The sequence below is a fragment of the Leptonychotes weddellii genome, chromosome 5 (assembly GCF_054177405.1).
Source record: "Leptonychotes weddellii isolate Sample4059 chromosome 5, ASM5417740v2, whole genome shotgun sequence".
NCBI lineage: Eukaryota > Metazoa > Chordata > Mammalia > Carnivora > Phocidae > Leptonychotes > Leptonychotes weddellii.
Window position 1 is genome coordinate 42,410,207 of NC_138373.1, and position 17,199 is coordinate 42,427,405.

The window sequence follows — 17,199 nt, forward strand, 5'->3', positions numbered from 1 at the left end:
GGAAGTAGATCAATGTCCCCCCAGAGCTGTTCCTTTTAGGGTGCTCTATCTGGATTCTGATGTCTCTAGACCCTTCCTTGCTCACCCTCTAGCTCCTTTGCTGGGGATCCCGGTACATTAGCCACATTGTTTGTGGTGCGTTTTTACAATCCCCTGTCATGTCTGTGTGCAGTTTGGCAGGCTGCACATTGGAGTGGGGATTTGGAGAGCTGGCCCACTGTCCCTCCTCCCCCCCCCCCCGCCCCCTGCCCTCCCCTCCCTTGCCCCCACCAGGTCTCAGGCTAAACACAAGGCCTGCATTATAAAGCCCTCATCTGTACCTCCTGGGCCCCAGCCCCAGCCCAAAGACGTGCAAACACCTGGAGGGGAGTGTGTGTTCCGAAGGAGGCAGCTCTGGGCTGAGAATTGTGCAACTTCGGGATGTGTGTGGACACATGCAAGGCCATCAGCTCCTGGACGGGGATCCTAATTCTTTGACATGATCTGAAGGGGACCCCACTGCAGAAAGATTGGGATGGTGTCTGCAAGATGCCGAAACTGCTAGGTAGTCGACTAAGAAATCAACCAATCTGGGTTTCCTTTGTTTTTGGCCTTGGTGCATAAAAACCTTCTAGAAAATGAAAGTTTTGTTTCCTTCCTTTGCTTTCTTTTTCTGACTATCAAATTCGTGAAGACGTTAGTGAGCAAATTTGTTTTGCTTTTTTTTTTTTTTAAAGCAAAGTAGTGGAAGAGACAGGACTTTGGGGCGTTGCTGTTGAATCGGCCACAGGCAGTTGGGTCTTTCCATTGGTTGCTCTCACATGCCTGAACGAATCTGCTAGGCCCGGGGTGGGGATGGGGGCGGAGGTTGGGGGGGGCAGGAGGGGCTTGGGTAGAATATTTGCTCTTTGAGGGTTATTAAAATTCCATTTCATGAACTGGATGGGATCATTAAGTAAAATCCACCTTGTAAAAAGCGGCCGCCCTCACCTCTCTTGTGATCAGGGGAGAGACTCCACTGCCCTGCATTTCCGGGCCAAAGCGAGAAGAGCCCATGTACTGCTTGAACACCAAGGAGCCACTCTGAACACACCAGCGGCTCCAGCCACGGCCCCTGGCCACAGTCATTGCTGCTTCAGCTGCAGCTGCCTGGAATTGCCTCCAGCGACAGTCCCATAACACCGAGTCCAAAATTCAAGTTCTCTACCACAGGCAGACCCCTCCTGTGCTAGGCTCGTAAGCTGACCCGTCTTGGACAAACTTGAGAACCGAGTGTGTCTTCACTTGGAGCATCTGCAGAGCTCCCTTGTGGCAGCAAGCTGGGTCTCCCTCAGAGAATTCCAAATTTCCCAGTGGTCCACTGGTTAGGTTCACTCTTCTGAGGACCCCACGACTCCTGACAGCTGCCTGGACCCATGGGGACCTCCTGGAAAGATAAGGGGACTGGTCATGTGTTTGGTCTGACCCTTGGGACAGGGACACTGGACAATTCGAGGAATCGGAGTGGGAAGATGGGCAGGGAGGCCGCCATTTGGTGCACATACCTAACAAAGCTCCTAACCGATAAGCCCATAAGTGGATGCTCTCACTTAATTCCCAGAAAAGCCCTGTTAAGTGGGAAGGTTATTATTCTCCTTTTATGGATCAGAACACTGTGGGGTAGAGAGCAAGTAACCTGCTCAAAGCCACACCTCTGATGAGTGGGTTTTTGTAGACTTGGACCCAGCTGGTTGCAGAGCCCACCACGTGATGGAGGGCCGGCCCTCTACGGAGCAGCCAGGTCTACTGTGCTCATTGGCAGCCCAGCGAGCAGGTGCCTGGCACAGAAGCCACACTCAGCGTTTTATTGGAAACACGAATGACTATGCTATGCTGCTTTGAACATGTATTGGTCCCTTTCTCAGAGGAGAAATTGAAATCGCTCATTAGACATGGTGGCTTCCAATCAATCAGACCGCATCGTGGCTTCCAATCAATCAGACCTCATTCTGGGCAGGTAGGAGTGTGGGAGACAGACAGGACAGGATGTGCTCAAAGTTCCTCAGATGCCTGGTAATAGATCCACCGGAACACCTAAATCTTTGACTTCCAGGTGAACTCTTTGTGAGTATCAAGTTCAATGCCTCCATGAAGCCAAAATCTGTATTAGTTTACTGTTGCTGCTGTAACAAATGACCACAAATTCATTCTCTTTACATGTCTGGAGGACCTGGGGATGATCTGTGCCCCCTGCATCCTCGGCTCGTGGCCCTTTCTCATGCCATGCCAGCCTCTGGTTTCCACCCTCACATCTGCTACTCCTTGTGTATCAAAAGGGAGTAGCTGTCCCTCCCCCTGGGGAAAGAAGTGGCTTGGGAGACCCCATCCTCTCCCCTCCCGGGTTGGGTGTGCAACATGAAGCTGGGGGGTTTTTCTGCTCTGCGTATTGAACAAGCCCCATCTGGAGCCAGGGCACCATCTTGTCTCCATCAGCATCGGGCATTAGTCCACTGAAGTTGGTTCCACGGGCTGCTGCCCAGTCTGGTGCCAAGGTACTGGTGAAAGAAATATCAGAAATGAAGAAATACCCTTACCCAAGCCCAGGGCAGTTTTGTTCAACACCTGTCATCTCACAGGGCGACTCAGGTTCCTTGGACCCCAAGGTGAGGTGAGAGTGTGATCTTTTTCATTTCATGTGAACATCTCAAGACACGCTGAGGAGATGGCTTCCCGTAATGATGAGTGTAATGGAACGACCAAGACCCCTGTTATTCTGTGTTCTTAACTGTGTATCAGTGAGGGCATTTCACCCTCACTGATTTTCGAATGGAACTTCAGAGACTCTGGTGGGTGAAGGGCAGGACATAGCTGGGCAGGGAGAAGCCTTCTCTTGGCCCCTAATAAATGATACATGTAAGTGAGCATCCAATCCAACTACGTATGAGCTCAACCCTCCTTTAGAGGCTGACTATCTCTGTGCCTGAGAACAGGTTGTGACTGCGGATCTGGCTCACTGCTTGAGCACATTCTGGGGCTCAATCCCATGCTTACAACGGAGGAGACCAGAGGGCCATGCCTCCTTAACTGCATCGGGGCCTGGCCCCTGGGTGTGACAGGTGGTGGCCCAAAGGGGTGGGGCCTGAAGCCTGACTCTCTTCACTGCTGCGCTGCCCGCACCACATCCCCGGGGCCATCAGAGGCTGACCCACCACTGTGGGGATTAGACAGGCCCTTTACCTCTGCAGCTTTTCCTTCTAGACTCCGGATCCAGCCCATCCTCTGCTGCTTAGCATGTCCATTCAAAGAAGGGGGGAGGAAAGGCGGCGACATCTTTGCCGGCATGCTTTCCTCATCACCGACAGCTCTGGTGCAGGTAGAGGTTGTCAGCTACAGCAGTGTCGAAGACAAAGCTTGGGGATTAGGTGTCTCTGCTTTCCATTACCGCAGATAGAAGGGCTGGCGGGGTGTCTGCCCCCACAGCCAGCTGGCTGGACAAAGGTGAAAGGAGAGGAGGAAAGAAAGAGGCATGTATCAATCCGTTTTTTCCATCACCCTGGTCCTCTAAGGTACACTGCTGGCCTTTGTCATGACCTGGGAAACTGAAGCTCTAGGGGCATCTCTGAGTTACCCAAAGACACAGAAAGGCCTGTCCCCAAGGGCCTGTAGACTGCGGGAGAGCTGGTATACCTGTCCTCAGCGTGAACAGTATAAAAGAGAAGTCTACAGTGTGTAAGTCTTAAACTTTAGGGAAATGCTGCCTTGGCTTACCACGGAGAAAAAGATGGTTAACATCTAGATGAAGATATCCCCAATGAAAGATGTCACCTTGACTTCACGTCTTAAAAAAAAAGTCCCATTTATGTCAATGGATGTCCCATTCGATGTCTTAGAACTGTGCTTTGCACCCGTCAGTCTCTGAACTTAACGTCTGCGATGATGTGACCGGAGAGTTCCAGCTTGGTCTTGGAGTCTCCGTGGACTTTCAGTGAAGACAGACGGCTGTAATGTAGTGAGAACAGATGCTCACGATGGGCTGATGTTTGCAAATCAATACAATATGTTGGCTTGCTCGCAACTTCCCCATTTTGTTAAGGATTACATTTCTACATAGTTGGCAGACTAGATGTTAATCAGTGGCTGTTGGCCAGAGAGGGCCAACCCTCCCAGTAAATAAATGCATGTGAGGTGTTGGAGAGGAAGAAGAGGAAGAAGTCCACAGAAGCCTGAAGAATATGAAACCAGTTAAGGACTCAAAGGTCATTTTGTTCAGGGCAAAATTCTTGTGCCTGGTGCTGACAGTTTGCCCTCTGGTGTTTTCAGAGCTTAAAGGATCAAACTCGTCCACATGAAATATGGAATGTCTGATACAGAAGCCCCATGAAGCCCTTCAGCCGAACCTTTTTGCCCTATAATTAACATGGCTCCAGCTTCCTGTTGGATACCGCCCTGCCTATCACTATTGCATAGGCATGGCCTCGCTGAACTTATGGGCTGGTACCTCTAGGGGATGTTTAAAGAAGGCTTCTAGGGAATAAAGCAAAATGGAATCCTCGGCAATCCATAGTTTATCTTAGGCTGTGTGTAGGAGGGGAGAGTTACTCTTCTGCGTGTCTAAATCAGTTCCCAGTGGTAATGGAGCCTTTTTGCCACCATGTGGCAAATCCCACCAAGGCTGACCTGAGAATGTCACTGTCAAAATTGACTGCCATCTAAGGGAGGGGTGAACTATGATCTTTCACTTAAAAAAAAAAAAAAAAAAGGTTTGTTTTCCCGGAGGTTGATAAGGCAGAGCAGGCATTTATTTTGTGGGATGTTGACTTTAAGAACCATGAGTTTTGCCGAGAGATGGATTATGGGTAGGGAATATGTGACTGATTCAAGAAGGTGAAGTTTGCCTTGGATCCGCTTCCATCCGCCCGAGCTGAAGCCCACCTACAGTCTTGCTTATCTGTCACTATGATGCTGAGCTCCTGGGACTGTCCGAATTTAGCTGCAGAACCCCCATTCGAGAGGCTCCCTGTACTCTGGGCCACGTCAACTAATCTTCCTTCCGGACTCCGAGCTTGTAGCTAGTCAGAGATGACACACTCTTTTAAGCTAAGGTGTAGATGGCTCTTAACGGCTTACAGTTACCCATTTTTGTTGAGCTTTGCATGCAAAAGAAGACTTTAACGCCTTAAAACTTAAAGCGAGTACTTGAGTCCCATGGGAATCCTAAGTGCCGTTGACAATGTAATATCTTTTGGCAAAGGGGCCTTTTGGTGTCTTTCAACACCTAACAGTGCAATTTATTGAATAATAATATCAGCTAATGCATAAGGTGGCCTCCAAGTCTGGAAACGTAGCAATTATTTTATCGTGTCAGGAAATTAGTATCAGGAAATCACTGATGTATTAGCCTATGTTTCTAGACTCGGTGGACACCCTGCGTATGAGTTCCTTCTACGTGCTTCCCATGTTTTCTCACTTAATCATCCCAATGGCCCCAAAGATGTAGTTATTTACCATCCCCGGTTTGCATAGGAGGACACAGAGGCTTAGTTAGAGAAGCTACATTGAGTAACTAACTCACAGCCAGTCAGACCCCAGAGCTGTGTTGCTGCTTCTAGTCTCCACTGTGGGCAGCCACCGCTCCTCCACCCAAATCAGGAGCTGAGGGAAGGACGCTGTGCTCCTATGTCCTCGGGCTCTTTTTCCCTGAGAGCGCTTTCCCTTGGCTCTTTGGGTTGAGCAACTGTCTTGCAGCTTCTCCCTCATCGGGGAAGCCTAATCATTGAACCCGCTCTCCCAAGAGGGGAAGTGACTTGCCCTGTGCCTCATGGCAGGTGATGGTCAAAGCTGGAATAAAGCCTCATAGCCGGGGTGCCTTGGCAGAAGCATGTTGTGTTTAGATTCCATTGCTTGGTGGTCATTGGTGATCTTAAGGAGCCCAGCATCATCTCCAACGTGGAAACTGTGGTTTCAAAATCCTCTTCCATGACAGAAGGAGGATGCAGTTTCTTACTGGATGGCCTGTGAAGAGTGGTCATGTTCTTTCAAATGGCTTGCTTGCCCACACACTTGAGTGGATAACGGGTTTTCAGGCACTGTTGGAGACTTGCCGCCTTTAATTATACATGGCTGGTAAAACGCAACCAAACTAATCACAAAACACTCAGTCCAATAAAAGAACCCACTTTTTATAATGGAGAAATTAACCAGTGTTGAGCAGTAAAGGTTAGGGAAACTGCCATAAGATATAATTATAATAATAATATTATTAATAGTGGTACGCTGTACAGGGCCTCTTGCCTTTCATCCTGGATCTGAGAGTGACTGGCTAATGCTAATTAATATGACTCGCCCTGTCAGAACTATGTATGGATCTAGAAAAAGAAGCAGGGATTCTGTTTGTTTGTTTTTATAAATGGTACCCCTTGGCGTGTTCAAAATGAAGATGGAGATGCAACGCTGGAGCATTTGTCCAAGGACCGGAAGGGCATTCCAAAGCTGTGTATTGAAAGGAAGTGGTAAATGTCCAGGACTGAGATTCAGAAGCCCCCCATATTGTCAGGTCTCCTTGTCACTGACTTCCTGTGATATATGGGTCCAGTCTTGCTTTCTTTTGGGGAGTGTTGGGGGAAGGAGATGGTGGGCTTTATTTACATGGTGCCCTTCCCCCTCTGGGGTTTGAACAGAATTACCATAAGGACAGAATTTTAGAAGCCTGTTTTCAACTTCTGGTGCTGTGTACTTCGCTTCTGGGTGTGTTTGGTTTCTATTCCCAGGCTTGCTGGGCTTGGCCAAGAAGCAGGTTTGGTTAGTGATTGAAATTGGTTCCCAAGGACCCGGATCACGGACGCTGTTGCTTTGGAAAAAGGAATGAAAGTGAGGGGGAGGACCCAGTACATGTGGCCAACTTTCCAAAGGTGGGGTGTCAGGCGTGAGTTTCCCTGTGAGTTTGGGGTGGAAGGGTGACAGCCTGGGGGACACCAGAGCCCCCCAGACTCCCACCCATTGGATGGAAGATCTGGGAATGGGCAGGGATAGAAGGGCCCAGATAGATTCCTTGATCTGCAGACTGGGCTGCCAAGGCGAGCGTAGGCCCTGTAACAGGCAGCTCGCTGTCCCTTTCATTGTCTAGCTATGGCAGAGTGGTAAAAAGTAAATCCTGGAGCCAAATGGCCTGGATGCAGATTTTGGCTCTGTCGCTTGGTAGCAAACTACTTAACCTCTCTAGGTGCTAGTTGCTTTGTCTGCCATAAGAGAATATTCTATGCATTTAGTTATTCTGGGGGTTGAGTGAAATACTGTATATAATGTCCTTAGAACTATGTTGGGCACCAATTCAGCCTACAGTGTTGAGGAGTTATTATTATCTCTTTAACTCCTGAAGTCTTTCCAGAGTTTATTACCAGTGGATTACCGGGCAAGGATTAGGTAGTGACAGGGTCACAGGAAAGGTATCCTAGATAATCAGGGATCATTTGGATAGGGAGAGCAGAGGGCTATAGAGATACGCTTTCCTTGTTCTATCTCTGCCATTCAGAATCCTGCTTGGGACCTTCCAATGGTCCTTGAACAGTGGACTTAAAACTGCCTCTCTAGAACATTCATGGGCAAAGACGGGACTGGGGTATGTGAGATGCTAAGTGACCCCAAACCTGAAGCTTTGGAAAATGATTCCAAATAATTTATTCAGGATAAACATCCCAGATTGGGAGAATCTTCTGGAGTCAGCATGTAAGATGGAATCATGGAGGATGCGTGGATGTGTGCTGGAAGGGACACTTGAGGAAGCCTTAGAATCGGGATGACGCTACTGGGGAGGACTGCTTTAGTGCATTTCTGTTTCTAGATATGTTAAAGACAACAAGACTCATATAAGAAGCCTTAAGCCTTAATGAAGACTGGTCTTGCATCCCAGGGAGGCCAACCATTATATTTTTTAGGGGCTCTGAAGGTGGCACAGTTACTATCTGTGATATCCAGGATAAGGCTGGCACTATGATTCACTCTTGTGCATTATTCCTGACACCAGAGCATCCCAGAAACCAAACAATTCCATGTTGCATTGAATAGGTAAGTCAACATTGGCATACCTCAAGTGATACCCATCAAGGACTGGTAGAATAAATGAGAGCATTTATAATGAGCCAGAACTAAATGAAAATCAAAACGACTTAACTTTCCAAGAGGTGGCTACTGGACTTTGAAAAGGCAGCTATAGGACAATGAAAAGATCTGCTTTACAAAGGCAATAAGCAGGAATATGGAGGCTGCTACTCACCAAGAATTGTCCAACAAAGTTAAATTTCTAAATGTCTGAAATTCCTTTTAAAAAAATCCCTAGAATTTGAAGGATTGGTATAGCAAGGGTAAGTGCAGTTCAGGGTCTCATTTTTTTTTTTTTTTTCAGTTTGACAAAAAGGGCAAGAACTCAAGTCACTGGTATGTAGAGAAATGGGTGTCTGCTAAGGGCTTGGAGCTGATTCTTCAACTTCTCTATTCTACCTCTTGGAATCAGTAGATTTGTGACAGCAAGTGATGCAAAGTATCCAGAATGCCAGAGATCCTTGGTTTTGCCTTAAGTTTCACCTGTTATGTGATACTTGGCAAGAGGTTTACTTTCCTCATGCTTCAGTTCTCCCACTTCAAGACCATGAGATATCATGGTAATTATAGTTTCGGTAAGTCCTTTGGTGAAGGGCGAATCAATAAGAAAGTGCTGTCAGCTCTATCCTGGCCTATTTTGTTACCCCTGAGGGTTACTAGTCTAACCAAGGGTGAGGTCAAGTATTGGACAACATTGAAAAATGTTACAAGGCAACACGCTATTTAACGCAATGTATAAAATATTCTTGGCATCCCAAGTAAAATATTGGCAATGTTGATATCAGCCAAAACATCAGCCCCACGTGTGTTCAGGGGAATCCTCAGAAAAAAGAAAAAGTTAATAACACTTAACATTATGGAGACATTGGCCTCTGATCATAGGGTCGGATTCAAGTCAGACTGAGCATGGTCACAAGAGTGGGTGCTTCTGTCTGGGAGCATGTGTGTACGTGTTTCTCCACGGATGTGCAAGCATTTTCCTGCTTGTGTGTCCATCTTGTTATTCCCAATCCAAACATAAATTAGTTTAGGTTTATTCATTATCTTGAAATGATTGTGGGTTTTTTTTTTCCTCTGCCATCAGAGCAGATAGTGGAAGCTCAGTATTTGGGTGGGAAAGAAGATATTTTGCAGGGTTGCCTTCTCTTTATGTAGGGCTAAATTTACTGGAGGAAAATGTTGGTGAGATCCACTCTGATTCTCTGATGATGAGATTGGCCAGCGACTTGGCAAGAGCTCAGAGGCCCCGTGATTCCTCGGGGAGGCAGGCTCAGGGGAGTGTGCTGTCCTCTGTGTAGACTGGCTTCTCTTCTGTGTGGACTTGCTGACCTTGTGCTTCTTGTGGAGCACAAAAAGGCTGGGAAGAGTCCTTGGAATTTCTTTAAGGTTAATCAGCGATCTGAACTCTTTACTAAACCTGTTTTCTAAAACATTCACGCCAGGTCTGCAATCAGTTGTCATATAGACTCTGGTGTCTGACTCTCCCAAATATGTAGGAGTCTTAGAACCCTAGAGGGGATGAGGAGGCCCGTTCTTTCTCCTTTGAACTTTTGGAAGATATGTTTCCATGTGAGCAAGCACACTTGCCTGGTTATGTATTATGTGTACATACACAATGATTCAATCACATTCTGAAAAGGAAAAGGACATTTCAATAAAGGTATTACGTGCCCACTATGTCCCAGATATTAGCCTATGCCTTCAGTGGTGATCAGTGGTATAAAAGATGCATAAAAGTTCAAAACTGAAAAAGATATGATTCAGACACATTAAGACAAACAGGTTTGACTGCTTCGTCAGCCTCTGGTATCCTAGTGACTCGTGGCTAGGGCTGATTAATAGCAGTGGCAAATTCCATATGAGTGGCTCTTCATAAAGAGAATTAGTGGCGGGCGCCTGGGTGGCTCAGTTGGTTAAGCGACTGCCTTCGGCTCAGGTCATGATCCTGGAGTCCCGGGATCGAGTCCCGCATCGGGCTCCCTGCTCGGCAGGGAGTCTGCTTCTCCCTCTGCCCCTCCCGCCTCTCATGCTCTCTCTATCTCATTCTCTCTCTCAAATAAATAAATAAAATCTTGAAAAAAAAAAAGAAAAAAAAAAAGAGAATTAGTGGCTACACAGACTCAGATATTCTTACAATTAGGCACCAAGGCGAAGTCCCAGTTACCTGCTTAGGCTCCAGAGCTTAAATAAAGTTCACAGGGGCAGAATCACTGACTTGTGCATTTTTAGATTGTAGAAAATACATTTTCTCATATGTAAAATGGGGATTTCTATGCAGATTGGATGAGGTAACATAGGTAGAATATTTAGTCTAGGGCAAGGCATAGAAAGCTATTCAACAGATGGTGGCTAGTAGTTTTATTAGAAGGGTCCAGCCATCGATATGTTTAATGCCTTTGAAAATGATGCTAGAGAGAACACGTGTTGGTGAGGATGCAGAGAAATTGGAATTTTTGTACATCAAAAAATTAAAAATAGAACTACCATCTGATCCACTTTTGGGTCTTTTTCCAAAAGAACCGAAATCAGGATTTTGAAAGACATTAGCACTCTTATGTTCATTGCAGCATTATTCACAATAACCAAGGTGTAAAGACAACCTAAATGTCCATTGACAGGTGCCTAGGTAAAGAAAATGTGGGATATATATACAAGGGAATACTATTCAGCCTTAGAAAACAAGCAAGACAATTCGGGGCGCCTGGGTGGCTCAGTCATTAAGTGTCTGCCTTCGGCTCAGGTCATGGTCCTGGGGTCCTGGGATTGAGCCCCTCATCGGGCTCTCTGCTCAACGGGAAGACTGCTCCTCCCTCTCCCACTCCCCCTGCTTGTGTTCCCTCTCTCGCTGTCTCTCTCTCTGTCAAATAAATAAATAAAATCTTAAAAAACAACAAAACAAAACAATTCTTCAGTATATGAGAATGGGAAGGAGAGATGATGCTGTGCTAAGTGAAATAAGCCATTATAGAAGGACTGCATGATTCCACTTATAGGAGGTATCCAAAATAGTCAGATCCCTAGAGTCACATAGTGGGATGATGGTGGTAAAGAGCTGGGTGAAGGGAAGGCACGGGGGGAGGGGTGTGACTAATCAATGGGCATATTGTTTCAGTTGAGCAAGATGAGTGAGCTCTGCTCTTCAATCCGGTGCCTGTAGTCAACAGTATTGCATGAGGTGGATTATAAAGAGTGAAATCAAGGAGGATTTGGGAAGTGAGTGTCATCTGCACTGGGTTGGAAGGGAGGTAGGATTTCATCAGGCACAGTAGTGTGAAGAGCAAAGGCAACCCGTGCAGATGTAAGGATGTGAACTTCACATGGAGGTGGGAGAGGAGGAGACCCTCACCTGGAGTTGCCTGGGTTTTTAAGAGTATAGAGGACATATAAAATCTGAAAAGGGAAGTTGGGGCCAGATTATGAATGGTAGGTCAAAAGGTTGGGGCTTTCTTCAGTACTCAGTATGGAGGCAAAAGATGTTTTAGCAGAGAAGTGGTCCAGGTGTGCTCACACACTTGCCAACAAGTAGAGGAAGGGTTGGGGGCAGAAAGATGAGCAGAAGAGAAACCAGCCAGGAAGCCATGGCAGGCTCCTAAGTAGAAGGTAATAGATGGCATCTAATTCAGGGTCACAACTCGAAAGGTGGGGATGGATGGGAAAGACATTCTGAAGGAAAAATCAATAGACCTTAGGAACAGATTAGATGAAATGGGCTGAGGTCAAGTGAGCCTACACTAGGTGTCAGTGAAAATGGACCCACCATTCTCACCTGCTCTGCCTCCCAGACACCCCCCTAACTCTTAGAAGAGCATGTCAGGTCCCAAGGAGGCAGGGAATCCATGAAAAAACAATAAACCTCGCCCCAAACATCTTCAGTTGTTGGTGAGATGAGATATCTTGATCAAATTGCCCAACAGGGAGTTAGATACATGGCACCGATGTGTGGAAGAGGTGAGCATTTGGGGGTGGTTTGTGTAGAATGATCCTTGCAGTCATGGTAAGACTATGAGATCACAGAGAGAGCTTGAGGGCAGAAAATGCAGATGAATGGATGGGGACATAACTTTGAAGATCACCCCCATTTCAGAGGTGGAGGCAGGAAAGACAGGGCCTGGCCAGGCAAATAGGGACGGCTGTCTGAGAGGCAAGGGCAGAACCTGGGTAGGGCTGTCTCTTAGAAGCCAAGAGAAGAGACATTTTAAGAAGAAAAGCCAAGGGGTGCCTGAGTGGCTCAGTCAGTTGAGCATCTGACTCTTGATTTCGGCTCAGGTCACGATCTCAGTGGTTTGTGAGATCGAGCCCCATGTCGGGCTCCACGTTGAGTGTGGTTTGCTTGGGATTCTCTCTCTCCCTTTCCCTCTGTCTCCCCACCCTCCCTGGCTTGTGCACACTCTCTCCCTCTCTCTAAAGAAGAAGAAGGAGGAGGAGGAGGAGGAGAAGAAGAAGAAGAAGAAGAAGAAGAAGAAGAAGAAGACGAAGAAGAAGAAGAAGAAGAAGAAGGAAGAAGAAGAAGAAGAAGGAAGAAGAAGAAGGAAGAAGAAGAAGAAGGAAGAAGAAGAAGGAGAAGAAGAAGAAGGAGGAGGAGAAGAAGAAGAAGGAGGAGGAGAAGAAGAGCCAAGTGTTGCAGAAATCAAGGGTTAAGACCTGAGAAGAGGCCATCAGCTTTTGAGTTAGGTAGCTATTCTGACCTGGAAAACGAGTTCTATAGATGGCTATGGGGGGTGGAGGATTGTTAGGGGTAAAAAAGGTGAGGAAGTAGAAGAGGCCCAAGACACTCAGACTCCTTCCTGGAGATCTCTGACCAGGAAAAGATGGAGGCTAGAGGGTCACAGTCCAATTAGGCTGTTGAGCAGAAGGGAAGGAGAAATAGGAGAAAAGACAAGATTCCAGATGCACGATGGGCATGTGGAAGAGCCCACACAGAGAGAAATCCTACAGGAGATGGGAGAGAAAGGGGTCAGCAGCAAAGGCCTAGTAAAAAGAGGTAGAATCAGTCTTCTACTAAAAAAAAACGGAAGAGATGGAAAGAGATTTAGAAGTTAGAGAGCAGGCAGAGAAGGGGATGACTGCACAGACGTCACACCTCCAGTTGGTTGAAGCTGATGGTGGGAACTTGAGAGACAGCATGACGATGACCATGTTCTCAGCTGGGCAGGAGGCCAGGCCGTGGGCAGGGAGGATGGGTGGGCCAGGCAGGTGGTCGGACTGTGGCAGGGAGTCAGCGCCAGGTGACTGAAGGATTTCCAAGCAGTCGGACAGGCCCGTGAAGTCTGGGACTTTCTGCAGCAATGCTCTGAGGTCCCGGGACCAGAGTGGGAATATCCGGCTCAGGCCGTGAGTGGGCTGGCATGCCAGGCCAGCCGTCCTGAGGCTGAGTGGGTCCCACACCAAGGGGGGTAAATAATGCAAATGAGGGAGCTAGACAATGAGAATTCAGAAGAAATAAAATTACTTTCTACTTCTCAGCTGGACACAGGAACGTGGGCAACAGCAGGTCTGGGTGGGCCTCTGTCCAGGCTACCTCTCCTGACCCCTGCCCTCCCCTGGGCCTCCTTTAGGTGACTCTCATTGCATGAGGGTGGTTTTTTGTTTTTTTGTTTTTTTTTCTGTGAAAGATGAGAGTGAGTCTCCTGAGAGACAGGAAAATCTGGCTCATTGTTTGTGCCCCACTCTGCTCATCCATGCAGGATGTCTGGCTTCTTTATGGCCCCTTTAATAGGCAATGTTTAATCATTGCTGTCAGGCACTGAAGGGCAGGCTTCAGCAGCAATGGCCTGGTGGCAGTTTATAGTCTCGGGGCCATATGTCCCAGGGTGACATTCAGGGTTGCAATTCTATCATGACAAAGAACAGCAGCCGCAACAGCAACACGAACCACGACTCATGGAGATCTGTGGGGAATTTTGCATCCACCTGGAAAAGTTGATCTTGCGATGGGTAGAGGCACTCAAGTTCCGATGGAAAGCTGTGTTCAGCATCTAGTGGTGTTCTGAGTCACCCTTAGGAAGTCTGCCTGCCGCTCAGGAGAAAAGGGACGGGCGAATATGGATCACAAAGCACTAGGGTTGGACTCAGAAGACCTGGGTTCAAGTCCACAAGTGTCCACAAACCAATGGTTGATCTCTGGACCTCAACCTCATCATGTGTAAAATGGGCACCCTAATGTTGGCCTTGCGGCATTATTGGGGAGATACACGAGATCGTCTGCAAAAGGACGGTTGTCATACGCACCTCACGGAATTTGTTGTGTGACGTCATGGTTGTTGACTTTCACGCTTGTCTCCCCACTGGATGATGACGTCCTCGAAGGCAGAAACCACGTGTCCTTGGAGGCACGCCGGCGATCAGTAAATCAATGTTGAGCGAGTGAGTTGTTGGACGTGAACAGCAGCGGTCCCTGTTTAGGCACCAGATTCTGTACACGTTATCTTATGGAATCGCCCTACAACTTCATAAGGGGAATACTATTATTATGCTCCAGATGAGGGTGGCAGAGGCTCACAGAGGCTCGGTGACCGGCTTGAGCTCGCACGGGCCATCAGTGGTGGAGTGACCTGTTGCCCACTGTTCTGAGCTGTCTCAGGAGAGAGAGACCCAGGGGCAGGAAAATGCTTACGTCAAAGAGTTGACTCTCAGGGGTGTACCAGCCACTGGGAACCCGAGATGGGGAGATATCTGGTCAGGAGCTTCCCTCCGATGGCCTTCAAGTTGTTGTCTCCTCCCGAACTGCATGAAGAGATAAGGCCACTGGCCTGCCACCCACCTCACGTCTTAGACTTTGCCGGCTGGTGGACATCCATGAAGGGGGATACAATGGAAGGCCACTCAGCTCGGGAATGGCGAGTGGTGGGGGGGCTGGGTGGGCCCTAAGACCTGGAATGCTTGCCACAGTATTTCCTGCGCTCAGACTGCTGCTCTCATGATTAATGGGCCAGTGGAAAATTCTTCTCTTGGTTTATTTTTTTCCCTGAACTGAGAACTCGATTTAGGAGCAGTCAGTGCCCCAGGGTGACGCTTCCCCATTTGTCAGGACGGGGAGCGCTCCACCCTCACCTGGACGGGTGTCTGGCATTGCGGAGAGGCCAGGTGGGGATTGGGCCAGGTTCCGGCTCCTGTGCTTGGGGCAGGAGGAAGGGGCCCTGAGAATGTGATTCTCCAGGCTCCCAAGCTTTAACCGTCTTGTTCCATGGATTGCAGTCTTCGATGGCAGGAACCCGTGGCCATAATGTGGAATTAAAATGTTCTGCCCTCGAAGAGCCCTCATTTACACAGAAAGCAGACAATGTTCTGTCTTTAGAAAGCTCCAGAACTATGCCTCTGAATGAACAGTGGTCATCTGTGGGTGTGGTTGGGATTAGGAATGCTCCTAATTCTTTGTGCTTTATCTTCCAGATTTCCCACAATGAGCATGAATTGCTTTAATGATCAGAGGACACGAAGAAAACTCTAGCAGAATGTCAGCCATCCTTTGAGCTTGCCCCGATTCCACACTGCGCTTCTTTGGGGGAGGAGGAAAAGCCAGCCATCCCCTCACTCTGAATGGACCCTACCTCGGATTAACCTTGAAGAACCTTAAATTTTTCTTTACAGTTTACTTAAAAAACACAACTAACAATCAACCTAAAAATTATTTATTGAGCATCTGTGATTAAGGGTTTAAACTCTTAATCAATTTCTTTCTTTTCTTCTTTTCTGCATCCGTCCCAGATGTGCCCTCTCGTGTCCTCCCTTTGGACTAATGCTGCTGAGAATCAGTGAACATTTGCCTTTTGATACTATTTATTCTTCACTTGAACATAAGCTTCTTTGTCTACACTGTTAATGATTATTTTTTTTCATAGAATTCCCCCAAAACCTTTATTCAGGGCACAAAGGTTGGGGCTTTGTTCTGGTAATGGAGATGGGAAAAATTAGGAAACAAGCAAATCTGTATGAATTATCTCCAGGATCCACTCCCACTCAAGCGCTTTCTTCCCAAGCTGCTCCCAAAGTGATGTTCTTTATGGAATCCGAGATGTGCTTGGAATAATATAGGGATTAGCTTTCCATACAGATATACACTTATGAACATCAAGAGGAATTATTTGCCTTGCAAAAGATGCTTTAGCTAATAAAAAGGATTCACCATAGGATTACTTTCGATAGCCAACTTGCCAACGCATTCAAAGGCCATCACTCCAAAAATTCAATACAAATACAATAGGGTAGAATTTTCGGGAAGTAGGACATACCCACCTTTAATTTTCTATATTATTATGAACCCCAATGTCACGGTTTTTCTTTTTTTTTGAGACTTCGGGACCACTGTCTTTTTACCCCAAAGGTGGTATTGCTGATAGTAGTCATAATTCAAGTTGTGGTTAAACTCGTAAGCAATGTGCTTACGGAAGTATTCTGTATTTAGGCTAGCACGGTGCGGGGTGGGGGTGGCTACCTAACTTTGCTGATGCTAAGTCCTTCTTGTCATTATTAACTGGAGGTCATGAGATCAGGATTCTAGGGCCAGTTTAGCCAATTCCTAACATGTTCTTGGGCAAGCCACACAGCCCTTTGAGTGTGGCCTGGATATAGTCTCCATTGACCTTTCTAGACCTAATTCATTTAGTTTTTCCTCACATTGAGCTGTGTGGATGGGCAGATAGGACTCTCTTCGGCAGTTACACACGTGATCTTGGGGTCCTATTTTATCTGGTCATAGTTCTATTGCTTTTAAGGAATTCCATGGGAAAGATGGGGACAAGACACATTTCTAGAAGATGGTGTTTGTTACATACTTTTGGGAAAGGAGTTCAAAGCTCAGCTTGGATTGACTCAACATCACAGACATTCCCATTCTCCCTGCAGGAACAACAGGGAAATGGATGTTATTATATCACAGGCAGTGGGCTGTAAATACTTTGTGTCTCATGCAGGCCGCTGGAGATGGGGGTCTTCTTTGCTATGGCACCATTGCTCCTGAGGCTTAACCCTTCCCTTTGCAGTGTCTCAGTTTCCCTATCTATCAAACGGTGCATTTGTCAGTTCTCAGCTTGACCCATGGAACATTTGAGAGAAATAGAAGACTGCTAATCAAGTGTACGGGGCTGAGAAAGATGCCTCTGATTAGAACAAGAGAAATACCCAGGACCCTCCACCTTTATGATGTAGAAA